Raw genomic sequence first — 13,514 nt, forward strand, 5'->3', positions numbered from 1 at the left:
CTGGATTATAATGTGGGGCAGACAGAAAAGTAATAGATAGAAGAAAATAAAAGCCAGAAAGCTGTGGAAACTATGCATGTTGTCACCAATAAGAAGGAAAAGAAGCCCTGAGACTGTAATTGAAGGCAGAGGTAGAAATAGAAAGAAGGCTCTTCTGTCTTTATAGCTGGTAGGATCCTTCCTATTCAGACACTGGTCACACACTTTCCATCATGTCACCTGTCTCTCCAGCTCCAGCAGGAGAGAGAAGAGGGGAGGGGAGGGGAGACTGCCTTCTGTTGGGCAGGAGCAAAGCACTACTCCTGTGAGGCACAAGTAAGTTCTTTTGTTTTTCTGTATAAGATGTCAAAGAGAAAGAGGTGGACGAGTGATGGCAGGAGAGAGACTGACTAAGACTGTCTGTTTTGGACAAAACCCTATCTGGGTGATTTGTAATCATACATATCTTTCAGGTTCTACACTAGGAATATATCCTTTACCTTGAAGGCAATATTCTTGAGCACTGTTCTTTCAATTCATGAATTCTGATTCCCTTCAACCAAGTCTACAGGAGGAAATGGCGGAGTGGTTATCTTTTGCCCTCCAAGTAGTATACATAGGGGGCTTCTTGACTGTTATTTATATTGGTCCTGTTTTGGGCAAACTTCTATTAATCCCCTCCCTTTATAAAGTTGACATCACAATAGCCATTCTGAGCTTCTAAGAAGTCCCCTGTACTCTGTTGCTTGAATAGGAGCATCCAAACTGTTAAGTTTGGGCAGTATGGTAGTGATGCTCCTGGAGAAATCAATGCCAGGCTGCTTGCCTGGCCAGTACCCGTGGAGTGGATCGGAGTGGATCTAATGCTTATGTCCTCCTTTCCAGTTTTCACCCTTTTCTCATTTAGGCTGATAGAAAGTGATTGGACAGTATTTTTTCTATCAGCAAGTCCTGAAGAGCTGTTAGTAACACCTCTACCTACCCCTGCAGGTATAATCTTCATTATCTCGGCCTAAGCTACAATGCTAAGATGCTAGGGAATGTCCTTAATGTGAAGTTTTTTGTTTTTTGGTTTTTTTTTTTTTTTTTTTTTTTTTGTATTGTAAATTTTCACTTAACACATGCTTTCCGATCAGTGAAGTAGCTTTTTCAATTGTGGCCTTAATCATCAATAAATAGATATTCTGTTCTTCTAGAGGTATAATCCTATTTCAGTACAATACGTCAGAAGAGTGTTCTGTATTGCAAAACTGTTTCCATGTCAAGAGTGTGCAGGCCTTCGAATTAGTATTTTGTTGATCTTAGTGACAACAAATTCAATATATCTGATAATACTGCATAGCAGGTCTTCATTCTCTCTACTGATGGTGTGGTAGTCACTCTTTAATGACTCCGTATTTTGTAAACCATTTGCATCGCATATCAGCAATGAAGAGCTGAGTTTGCTTAAACAGTAGCTGTTGCTGTGCTGTTTATACTTTTATATTCTTCCATCAAGAAATAATTACTCTTCAACTAGCCTCACTTCTTCCTACATCATATATGCAAAATGCCTAACTAAAATATAACTAAGTTCCCACACCACATATCAGTATAAAGAAGCAGTCAGTCTGGAGAAGAGTGTAGCGAAGTGTGTGCATAGCCTTTCTTCCTCATTCACTTGACAGCTGCTCCTGAGCATCTATTGTGGCCATAACCCTGCTAGGTAACACACTTGATTTTGCTCATGTGTTTACTACTGGGAAGTAAAGAACAAGATTTGTTTTAACTTGCGTTCTATAAAATTGAAATGTTATTTATGGCTAACAAAGATATTGCCACAAATCTTTTGGTATCTCCTTGGCTTGTTGCCTATAGCTCTCTGTTGGAATACATATCCACATGGATTGCTTTTAAATGGCTTTCAGCAGTTTACTGCAGGGCCATCTGGCCATTTGGTATCTGTACTCCCAAACTAACTTTCAGTTCTAGAATAATCTGGTTTTTGATACTTTTAGGACTCAGTTATGCACTGGTATACATGATTGAAGTATCAACCATATATTAATGAGACTTTTGATATTTCAGGTGATACAGTACTTTAAAACAGTTCATAAGAAGCAGGCTTTCAATATAGCTAAATTTTGAAATGATTGCTCAGGTTTGTATGAGAATTCCTTGAGCTGCTATATTCCATTAAGTAGTTACTTTTTCTAATACGTTATGTACTAAAGATGAAGTTTCAATTTCTATCCACTTCAGTATTTAAACTCATATTGTACATTTCTGTGTTTGTGACACAGGATAATACTTAAGGAAAACAGTGAATGGATATGTCTCTCTTTAGAGGATTTGCTGTATTTATAAAACCACTATTCAAAGGAAGGATATTTCAAGGTGAAAAGTAAAACTTCTTCTGCAAATAATGTTGAACCTCAGCATACTTTTCACATCATGAAAGATGCTGTGCATTTGCAGTGAACTGGAAGCAATCAGAACTTACTTATTTAAAAAGGTTGAGGGATAGCAAGATGATTCTGTGGGTAAAGAAAGGCTCAACCCTTCAAACCCATGGTAGAAGGTAAAAGATGGACTCCATAGAGTTGTCTTCTGACCTTCATTTGTGCACCGTGGCAGCCAACTCTCCCTCCTACCCCCCCACATACAATAATTAATTAACTAAGTAATTAATTAATTTACAGTAGTAATATACTTAAAGGGAGGAAAGTCAGCCTCATAATGCTGAAATGTGTTTTTCTTTTTCCCTCCTTTATTGAAAATAGTTTTTTTTTTTTTTGCCATACAATGTTTTCCTTCTACATCCAGTTCCTTCCCACATCCCCTCCAATCCAGATTTATCTTCTTTCTGCCTCTCATTAGAAAAGATGGCATCAGCTGGGCAGTGGTGTCTTGTGCCTTTAATCCCAGCACTCAGGAGGCAGAGGCAGGTGGATCTCTGTGAGTTGGAAGATAGCCTGGTCTCCAGAGTGAGTGTCAGGACAAGCTCCAAAGCTACACAGAGAAATCCTTTCTCGAAAAACAAAAACACAAAAAGCAAGAAAACATGGACATCTAAGGAATAATAATATGATAAGATAAAACAAAAACAAACATGAGTCAAAAGATCTCCAAAGATGCAGTTTGAGTTTGTTTTCTGTTGGTCATCTATTGCTGGGCATGCAACCTATCCTTAAGATTATTGTTTCCCCAGTGAAACTCCCTCAGAGCAAACTAAATTTTCATTTGTACTGGTTATCAATTGGAAATAGCTTCTGGTCTAGGGTGGTGACTTGTGTCCACGTCTCCTTTCAGCTCTAGGGCCCTACCTGGTGCAGACCCATGCCTACCAGTTCTGTGAGTTCTTATGTGGGTTGGTCCTGTTGTGTTTGAAAAGACTTGTTTTCTTGGTGTCCTCCATCACGTCTGGCTATTAGACTTTTTCTGCCCTCTCTTCTAAGGAGTTCCCTGAGCCCTGAGGGGAGGAATTTGATGGCAACATTGGGTTTAGTGCTGAGTGTCCCAAGTTCTCTCACATATTGTCTGGCTATGATTCTCTGTATTTGTTCTCATCTGCTGCAGGTGGAAGCCTCTCTGATGATAGCTGAGCAAGGCACTGATTTAAGAACATAGCAGAATGGCATTAGGAGTCATTTCATTGCTTCATTCCTTTAGTAGAACAGTGATACGTGGTTTTATCCTTAGTCCCTGGGTATCTAGTCTCTGATTCTTGGTCATTCAAGCCATGTCAGGGATGGGTTCCACCTTGTGGAATGGGTCCTCAATCAAATCAGATAGTGGTCTGTTACCTCCACAAGCTTTTTGCCACCATTGTACTAGTGTGTCTTTCAAAAAGTACACTATTATAGTTTTTTGTTCTCCTAAGAGAAAATGTCTGTATCTAAGTGGGCCCTCTGTGAAACGTGCTGGTTGCAGAATACTATGAACATCTCACACTTGGAATTTTTGGTGGTTATTTGCTTGCTTGTTTGGGGTATCAAACCTGGAGTTAATTCTCTTGCTTTGGCTCCTTTTTGTATGTCTATACGTCTTCCCAGGCATTTCGGACGGTGCCTGAAAGTAAATTCATCATGTTCTTCATGGAAGAAGAGACTGAAAATAGATGTTAAGATTTTCAAAGATAATAACCCAACATATGACAAATATGAGATCAAGAAGGAAAAATTAGAAATTTTAGTATTCAAAGAGATCATTACATTAAATCCCCAAAGATTACTAAAATTAATAATTCTCAATGTAACACATTTTTATAGTTTACAGGGTCAGAAAGAACAAGAAACATTTCAAAATGGATAGCAAATTCTTATTCCCAACCCTCGTCTCCAAGCGTCATAACTGCCTCAGCACCCACCACTGATAATTTTTTTTATTTTTTTTTACACTTTGAATTTCTTGTTTTTTAAAAACAATGCATTACCTCACAACTTCTTATCATTGTGATGTTGCTTCATTTAGCTCTCTTGATATTTCTATGGAGGGGTGTGTGTGTGTGTGTGTGTGCATGCTGCTTGTCAAATGCTAGGAGTACAGGTATGCACTTCACCTCACTAGAAAGGTACAGGGATTTGGCGTTTTTCCCAAATATTTCGAAACTACTTAGATTGAATTTTCTTTTTTCATTTGGGCACTCTATCTCATCAGTACAAAACTATTTATTATATCTTTTCTTTGTTTGTTGCTACCAAAATGTTTTTCCCATTCAGTTCCTTCAACTTTGATTTTTTTTCCCTCAGTTAATTTTTTCTTTTTTCTTCCATTACTCATATGTGTATGGTGTCTCTCTCTGTCTCTCTCTGTCTCTCTCTCTCTCACTCTGTGTGTATGTGTGTGTAATTTCCATTGTTTTGCCCATGTGTGGCTAACCCCATTCACAGACATGTAAAACCAAAAGTTGAGTATGTAAATCATCCCCCCTCATTCTTCCTTCTTATGTGTACAGCAGGGTCTCACAGTCAAACTCACAGCTCAAGGATATGGCTAGTCCTGTTAGGCAGATTGTTATGGAGTACTCTCTCTCCACCCTGGTAGGCTGCAATTACAGATGGACTGACAAGTCAAGTTGTCACGTACTTGGTTTTCTGGGGATCCAGACTCCTGTTCTGCCATTTGCTAGGCCAGCACTTCAACCACTGAACTACCTCCCCACCCCCAGTGATATTTTAAATTATTACTTTTGTTTGGTTTAGTTGTGAATGCTCTTTCCTATTACATTTTGGTTTTCCTTCCATGGATATAAAATGTTAATACTGTGACACTTACAATAAAATTTCTGTTTCCTTCTGTTCTCCACATTGTTACAGGGTTTTATTTTTTTTTCTCCACTTGTTTGGTTTTTTTCTGTTTATCTCCTATTAAAAGGTTTCTTTCACGGTTGGAGAGATGTCACCATGTGTAAAAGCCATGTTATTCTTCCAGAAGACTAGAGTTCAGTTCTCAGCATGCTTATCAGGTGACTCACATCCAACTACTGCAGCTCCAAAGGATCTGAAACCTTGTTTTGGCATCTGTGGATAGCCAGGCACATGTGGTTATGCATTCACCCAGATACACAATATGCACATGAAATAAGTCTTTTTAAAAAGGATTTCCTAGTGTCCCTTATATTGATTCTTATTTGACAACAATACCTCAAAAGATGATTAGTTCTTTGGAGCTGGAATTTGTTCACTGGTGTCTACTTTTTTTAGTGAAACAGAGTTTAACTTTTTTGAGTCACTACTCACAGTTTCTCTAGGTCAGTCCAGTTAGTTTCCAGAGAAAAGCTTAGACATTCTCCTAGAAGCATATCTCAGGCTGTCTGGGAATGAAATGGGAAAGGGTTACTAGAAAGCCACAAGTGAATGTGTTTGTTTCCCTTTTATTTGACTCACCCTTGTCCTAATCCTTGCCTGGTTGCTGCTCCAACCCCTGTAATTAGAGATCCCCCTTTCTGCCCTTGACATGGAAGCTCACAGGTAAGGGAGGTGGTTGATGGAAGAGACTGGGAGAGATAACCAGGGACTTTGGTGTTACTTTACACAGCATTACTGTCAATTATGCTTCTGTTTGACTTTGCAAGTGTACCTTCATGGGCCCCTAGGGTGGCCCTTGATCCTTTCAGAGCTTCTACAACACCATGAGCAGCTTCTTGGACAATATCCTCACACCTGTGCATACTCACTTGTGCTGAGCATGTGTTCTGCCTTCTCTATTCAGCACCACTTACACATTTGCATTCCTATCTTCTGAAATCCCCTTGACTTTTTCTCTGTTGACATCCCTCCCCTTTTTTCCTCTTTCTATGTAGGAGTCACTGCGTTACATTATTTTAGGGGTATTCAAACAACAGAGGAAGGTTATGTATTATTGTTCGCTCTGCAACATTTATCCTAAGCTGTTCTTCACATCACAGCCAGGGTGTTTAGACAGTCCCCTGCTGGCCCAAAACTTCTTCAAGGGCTTTTAGCCCCTTCACTTAGATTATTAAGGATATAAGTCTTCCCTGGTGATGTGCCAGGCCTCGTCTTCCATCTTTCTTTACCGTATCTTCTTGCCTATCTTCCACCCAATTAGTGTTCTGGCTGTTTTTACTTTTTCTTTCTGGACCATGTCTGTCATGGACTGGGTCATTCACGTTTATGATTATTCCTCCTAGTTACAGTTCTGTTAGTTAATTTTGCATTACTACAATCAAATACCTGAGTTGGCCAACATTATGCAAAAAAAAAAAAAAAGGTTTATGTTGCTTACAGTTTTAGAAGTTCAAAGTCCAAGATCAGACCTCCCCATTGGATTGGCTTTTGCTAAGCATGGCAGATGGTGGCACATATGGCGGGAATATGTGTAAAAACAGTCGCATCTTGAACCAGAACAGAGACAGGGAGGGTGGGACAAACTCAGCCTTCTATGTAGTAATTCTTTGCTAGAGTTACCAAAGGACCTCATAAGATCTCTCTTCCTTGGCGTGTCCCAAATTACCTGAAGACCTTTCCCTTAAAAACCATCTCCCCATTGAGTCTACCACTTCCACCACTCAATAGCACCACCCTGGACAAAAACATCCAAACCATAGCAATATCCCACCTCTCACTCTCATACCTGGCAAACGTCTGACCTTGATGAAAGCAGAGCTGAGCATCCTCTTCTAGTGTTGTTCTGGAGCCAGGCCCTCCCTCTCCAGATGTGATTTCTGCTACAGCTCCACCCAGCTTCTTTCTAACTGCAGCACCTCCCAAGCTGTGCTCCATGCGGGCAACTGGCCATTTGGCCTGCCATCTAGCAGGCGTAATTTTGCTTGAATGGGAGATGAATTTTTTTCTCTCGAAACTGTTTTTATTCATTGTTTTCACTGGTTTTTAAACCTTTCTTTACCTTGATTGTATTGTAGAAATGGCCCTGCATGACAGGCATTTCTGATTATTTATTGTATTTGTTGTGTTTAAGATAAATAATACTAATTAATACTAATTATGCACACTATTCTAAGAGTCAAGCAAATGGTGAAAGAAAAGTTAACCCCTACGTGTTAGACTTGTAGAAATTACTCTTACAAATCATGGTGGAAAGTATAAACAAGTGGGAATAGGCCCCTGGGAACAGAGCCATGGTTTCCTTCAAACAGCCTTATATCCAGCCTTTTAAAGGGAACACTCAGGAAACCAGCCTTTACATGAGAAAGGAGGCTGTATGTAGTCTCTTTCTGTCACTCTTCTCTGGAGGAGACTTCATTTGCTAAGTAATGAGACCTGACTAGGAACCACAAATCCTCTTTCAGTTTGAACATGCATTTCTTGGGCCAATGAATACTGGGAGGGTATCTTCTTGGTAGTTTTTACTGCAACTAATTTTTGTGGATCCTCATTTCCTATTACAAATTCTGTCTTTTCCAAGACTCTCTTGTCTCCTGTCCTCTCAATGTTGCTGTCACTATTTCATGTTGCCTTTGAATGTTTGTAGCATGACAAATTTTGTATCAGGCACCAAATATTAAACATTGAAAAGCCTCACCCATCACAGTGCTGTTCGGTGTCTCATTCTCCAAAGCAGTTGTGCTGGGTGTGTGGGATCATGACTGGCGCATCTGTGACTTCAGTCTGTTCAAAAAAACATTGAAACAACCTCCATGGACATGTGCCACCTATTTTATTAATATTTGCCCTTAGTCATCACCAGTGAAAAAGAGCATACCTGCATACCCCAGCCAACCAACCGAGAATACAGGTCTTTCTGTTTAATGCTGTGGGTTATAAACATACAGTTATAATTAGGGTGGATTTCATTGCTTGTGATTCTTCAGTTTAGTAAAGATAGCATAGAAGGAGGTAAAGAGAATATGTATACTTTCAAATTTTATGTCAAGAGTTTTGCTTTTATACTTTATGAGTATACTATAGAGTATATAAATCTGCTCACCATATAATTGATGTATTGGAGACATGTGGGCGAGCATGATCTTTTAATTATCTTTGCTATTTGCTTATGTGGCTAAATTCTAAAAATGTTAATTTTGTAATTAATTTCTAACACATTGTTGGGTAACAATGAATAGCTTTTTTACGAATTACCCAAGGGCTTAGATCACTGAACTGTCTGTATTTGTGTCTTTCTGGTTAGTTTTAGAAGTTATTTATTTATTATTCCTGTTTCCTTAAGTTGGTTTCAATCCAAGAATCCATAGAAGTCACCTACATGAGCATGGTTGATTTTTTTTTTCCCTGCCGTTCCTGTGTATAGCCATATCTTTTTCTGTCACTTTTCCATGAGTTCTGCAATTTCTTTCGTATATCCTACTAATATGGTCTACTAATCCAGAACCTCAAGTGTATAGTTTCTGCTTTAGGAGCCATAATTTTCCCAAGTGAATGCCTCTTCCCATCCTCCTGCTATCATTCGTGTATGACAGTTCATTACCCATCTGCATGCCCCATGCCTTTCACCCATGTTTCTTCATGGCTAGAGTAGCATTTCCTAGAGTTACCTGGGTTAATCTTTAGTTCTGAAGATACCATGTTAGGGGGGTTTCTTGTTCTGTGGCCATTAAGTTTGAGAGAGAGTTTTTAATATTATGATATACTAGGTATGCAAAAGAGTGGATGAATGAACATTTGCACAGCACATGGTAGTGTGCAACTTTAAAAGTCCTGTAATGAATAAATGTTGTTTATCTCAGCATTTCCTAAACTTGTTTTCTTATGAAACATTTTCTGATGTTCCATTGAATTGGTGTTGCATAAAGCAAATTCTGTGAAAGTGGTAAACAGTACTGTCCCTTCCATCCCAGACCTGAGCTAGATCTAGATCTCTCTCCTTTTGACCCTAGGCTGCACACTTGTTTCAGCATTTTCCTTCTCTTCCCTGACTCAGATTTGGATACACTTTGGTCGTTTGCACTGCCCTTTCCTCTTCACTTACCACTACTTTGCTTCATTTGTTAAATTACCTGCTGTCTTCCCAATCTCTGATGAAGCAAGACTGCAGATAATCATTATCTTGTTGACTTTCAGTCCATAGACTGACGTTGTATCTATAAAAACTCTGTAGTTGGAAAATACTATGATAAGTACTTTTTATTACAATCTGTCAAAAAGAATTATCAGTAGCACATCTGCCCATGAATATATTTTAGCCAAAACATTCCTTTCAGCATGGTATGCACCCATATGCATGTCTGGCTGCCTTTTCTTCCTTTAAAGTCTGCCTTCCTCTTGAATCCCTCTCTGGTCAACTATATACAACTCTGCACACTAGCAGAAATTAACTGAGGTCGTTGGAGGTTTCCCTTTACTTACTGCCCTTGTTAGCATCATTTACACTTACTTAGGATGTGCTGGTTCTCCTGACTGACTTAAGGTTCAACTGTAGGTTTATGTTCATGGACTTGCAAAGGGTGAGATGGAGGGATGTCAATTCAGACCTCGAAAACACTTGCCAGAGCTTGTCTTTACATATTGCCTGGCATCGTCCTGGGATTTTATGACAATGTCTTTGGCAACTATGGGACATATATGGGAAAGATTAGGTTTTGAAAGGAGAGGCTGCAAGAAGGGAGTCTCTTTCTATATTGGCCATTGGTTGGGGTGGGGGAGTTCAAAGGAAGAGTCCTCCGGCTGATAACAGATGGGAAGCATGGGGATGAACAGTAACCATAATCCCGAAAGTTTCTGACCATGCTTCGGGGAGAGTTCTGATATCTGCTCTGGACGTCAGGTTGTGGTTTTTCTTTTGTCTTTTCTTCTTGCCTTATTTTAGAACCTCCTCTCTCTTCTCATTAGCCACTCCTCCAGAATTGTAGCTGAGGAAGAGAGGGAAGTGTTGAAACTTGAGCCTGTTCTCAGAGTCTCTGTGGGTTACAGCCAGGACATTCTATCCATTTCCATGTCAGCCCATCTCTAAGATATTTTTTTTAAGCCTAAGAACAGTCTATTGCCAGGCGTCTCTTAACTGTAGATTATAAATAGTGTCTGGTTAAAAATGTTCTGGATGGGTTAATTAGAGTGGTGACTATTATTAAGCAAACTGCTTGTTAGTATTATGCCTGTTTGAACTTAGTATTGATGAGAAGTAATTGACCACAGAACTGCATTCAGAGAGGCAGAAAGGGTGTTGTTTTTTCATGTCTATTGTGGCAATAAATTGTTTGCATAAACATGCCCATGAAAATATGAGCTCCAAGGCACCAAGACTCAGATTGTGTGGGATGGTGAATGATATTGTTTTCTTTTATTTTCAGATTAATGTATTTGTCCAGCCTGCCTAAAAGCCAGCTTTATTGAAATAAAGTAGTTAAAATGTGTTTTATTTTCTGCTATCACTTTTACTGCAAAGTATATGAGAATAGTGTTTTTGACTTATCCCAACTAAAGGAGGTGCCCTGTTAAATACAGGTAATACCTAAATACTTATTTGAGTGCCAATCACTATAATAAATAGAATGTTTAACAATATGAAAAGATGTATAAGTAAGGGAAAAATTGCTTATAGCCACCTTCCTCTAAAGTACTGGATTGTTATCTATGTTATTTATTGGTATTTTGTCCAGCTCAATTATTAAGTTTCCCTAGCTCTAGCATTCCATGGGGAATTTATTCTATGAGCTAATAAATTATACCGTCAGGGAGTTTTTCTTGAAATTCAGCTTAAAATTTCCCATTCTTAATTTCAACTCATTATTCCTAGTTATACCCCCTTGTACCAGGCTAAATAATTATTCTTTCTCCTTAGAGATGCCTATTATGTATCCGTCTAGTTGTCACTTCACCAGGCCATTCATATTTAGCTCCTTTAATCTGTCCTCATAAATCAACTCTTCCATTGCCTTAATCATTTATTGCTCTTCTAAGATCTCTCTTGACTTTCAAACATACAGTTGTCATAGGCTTCAATGAAATCAGCATCCCCAGAGCCTCTGCTTCTCCCTACCTTTGCAGTAGAATCCAGAACCCTGGGTGCAGTTTACAGGGCCAAGTCAGCACTTGCTCATCTGGGCTACTTCAGAATGTTTTTAATGACATTTTCCTATGTCCATCCTTATTTCAGGACTGATTCACATTTCATGGGTTTGTGGGATTTGAAAACTCTTTGAGTTACTGTCTTCTTTATTTCCTGCATCTTCCATGGTCTTGTTCACTACCACCTATCAAGGCAGCTGCCATAACCTGTATTAACAGAAGAGTCTGATCATCCCCGAGAATGTTGGAAAGCATATGGAGTACAATCAAGCCTAGAAGCTGCCCACCAGGAAATTCCTTGTCTGTTATCAACTTCTATTGTTTATAGCTCTTTAGCCAGTCTCCTATCTCTTTTCATTTGCAGTTTCCCTCACATGCTGGACAGTATAAATGGATTTTAATAGAGTAAGATTGGCCATGATGTTCTTTCTAAAAATGAAGATGATGTTTCGATGCCCATTGATTTATTTGTTATTGAGAATCCTTTGTGCATGGTTTGTAATTTTGTCGGAATCTTTTTTTTTTCCTTTTGCTGACATTCTTTATCTGCATAAACAAGTAGACATATTTCTGCTGTTTTCCAGATGTGTCTGAAGCTAGAGACTACTTCTTTCACCATTTGTCCTTCTGTCCAGGAAGTTACAGATCTATGATATCCACACACATATCCATTTCGGTCATCAGTGAGAGCTTATGATGCACTCTTTGAATTTTTTAAGTAGAAAGTTCATTTGTTCCTGTAAAACTTCTGCACCTATGAGGTGGAATTACAATCTGTACATGCCCAGACTTCTTCCCATTTTAAATCAAAAACTATCTTACTATTTTATTAAGGTATTACAGATTTGGTCCATTCTTTGTAGTTTCTCTTTCTGTGCTGCCATCTGCTTAGCACTGAGGAAGGAAGGAGTTCTGTCTAACTCAGTAATTTTTCTCTACCTGCTTGAAATCAAAATAGATATGAGACTTCATAAAACAAGCATAGGAGTCCCGGAAGCTGTCTTTTGATTGTAAAATCTCCATTGTATGCTGTAAAAAGGCTATTCAGTTGACTTACACTCCCCTATGCTTTCTAGTGTTGCTTATCAGGCCTGGCTTTAGGCCCAGTTTACTGTCTCCCCCCATTCCATAAGCTCTGCTCTCATTCCTCATACACCTGTTTTGTTTGTTTTTGAATACCTTTCACTGCGTGTACTTCCTGCCGATCCCTTCCCCGAAAGGTGGCATATATGCACACATGTATATGATTTTAATTCTAGTCTCCACTTCTATTCACCTTGCTTGAAATAATAGATCTGAACTAATGGCTTCATGAAATAAGTCTTAAGATACCACACCTGGTATCTGAAACAGTTTTCTTTTATTTTTCTGTTTCATTTTCTCTTTCCTTCAGCATTACAGGAAAGCCGTTTATTATCTTTTACAAACCACCTCTTCCCAATAAATCCTGCTATTCATCACATATGTTACATTTTTTCTCTGTTTCACAACACTTTCCTGTCTTCAGAATCCCACTTCTTAACTTAGCAAGTGTCCTCAAGGAAATAGCCCTAAGTCCTTGTGCCTTACCCACCTATCCTCTTGCCTTTCACTCATAAACCCTTATTTCTGCATGGTTTCTGCCTACTGCTCCATACAGAGACTCTGTGAGCATTAGCAGCCATCAATGTGGGACAGGTCAAAGCGCTGAACCACCATCCTCCAAGACCTCTGAAGAGTCTTGTGTCTCTGTTTACATATCCTGTGGAGAGAGGCTTTTTGGTTCATCCCTGTATGTGCCTTTACTCTCTCAAAATCACTTTCTCCACTTGTGTTCTTTATTCTGCTTCCAGGAGGTTTCTTCCCCACCTACCTTATAAGTGTATTCTCTACTTACTCACTGACTCCACAGTTCAGGAAGATGCCTAGGCTCCGGATGGGGTTATAGAATTCTCCGAGTTCGGGCACCTGACCCAGCCCGCTCCTCCAGACCTGCATCCAGAACTCTGGGTTGTGTGCTGTTTCCAGATGAGGTCCTCTTCCTGCACATGCACTCTACTGCCCCCTTAATACAGGACTTGTCTGCCTTTCAAAATGTTCCAATTAAAACCCTCTTTAATCCTTTACCTGTCT

The 13,514-nt window shown here is 39.2% G+C and overlaps 1 protein-coding gene across 23 annotated transcripts in view; it reads left to right on the forward strand.

The window, feature by feature from the left end:
- The window catches only part of Gtdc1 (glycosyltransferase like domain containing 1), a 329,610-nt gene that overhangs the window by 257,464 nt on the left and 58,632 nt on the right, over positions 1-13,514 (forward strand). The gene's annotated exons all lie outside the window — the stretch shown is intronic.

Source organism: Cricetulus griseus, chromosome 6 (genome assembly GCF_003668045.3).
Source record: "Cricetulus griseus strain 17A/GY chromosome 6, alternate assembly CriGri-PICRH-1.0, whole genome shotgun sequence".
Taxonomy (NCBI): Eukaryota; Metazoa; Chordata; class Mammalia; order Rodentia; family Cricetidae; genus Cricetulus; species Cricetulus griseus.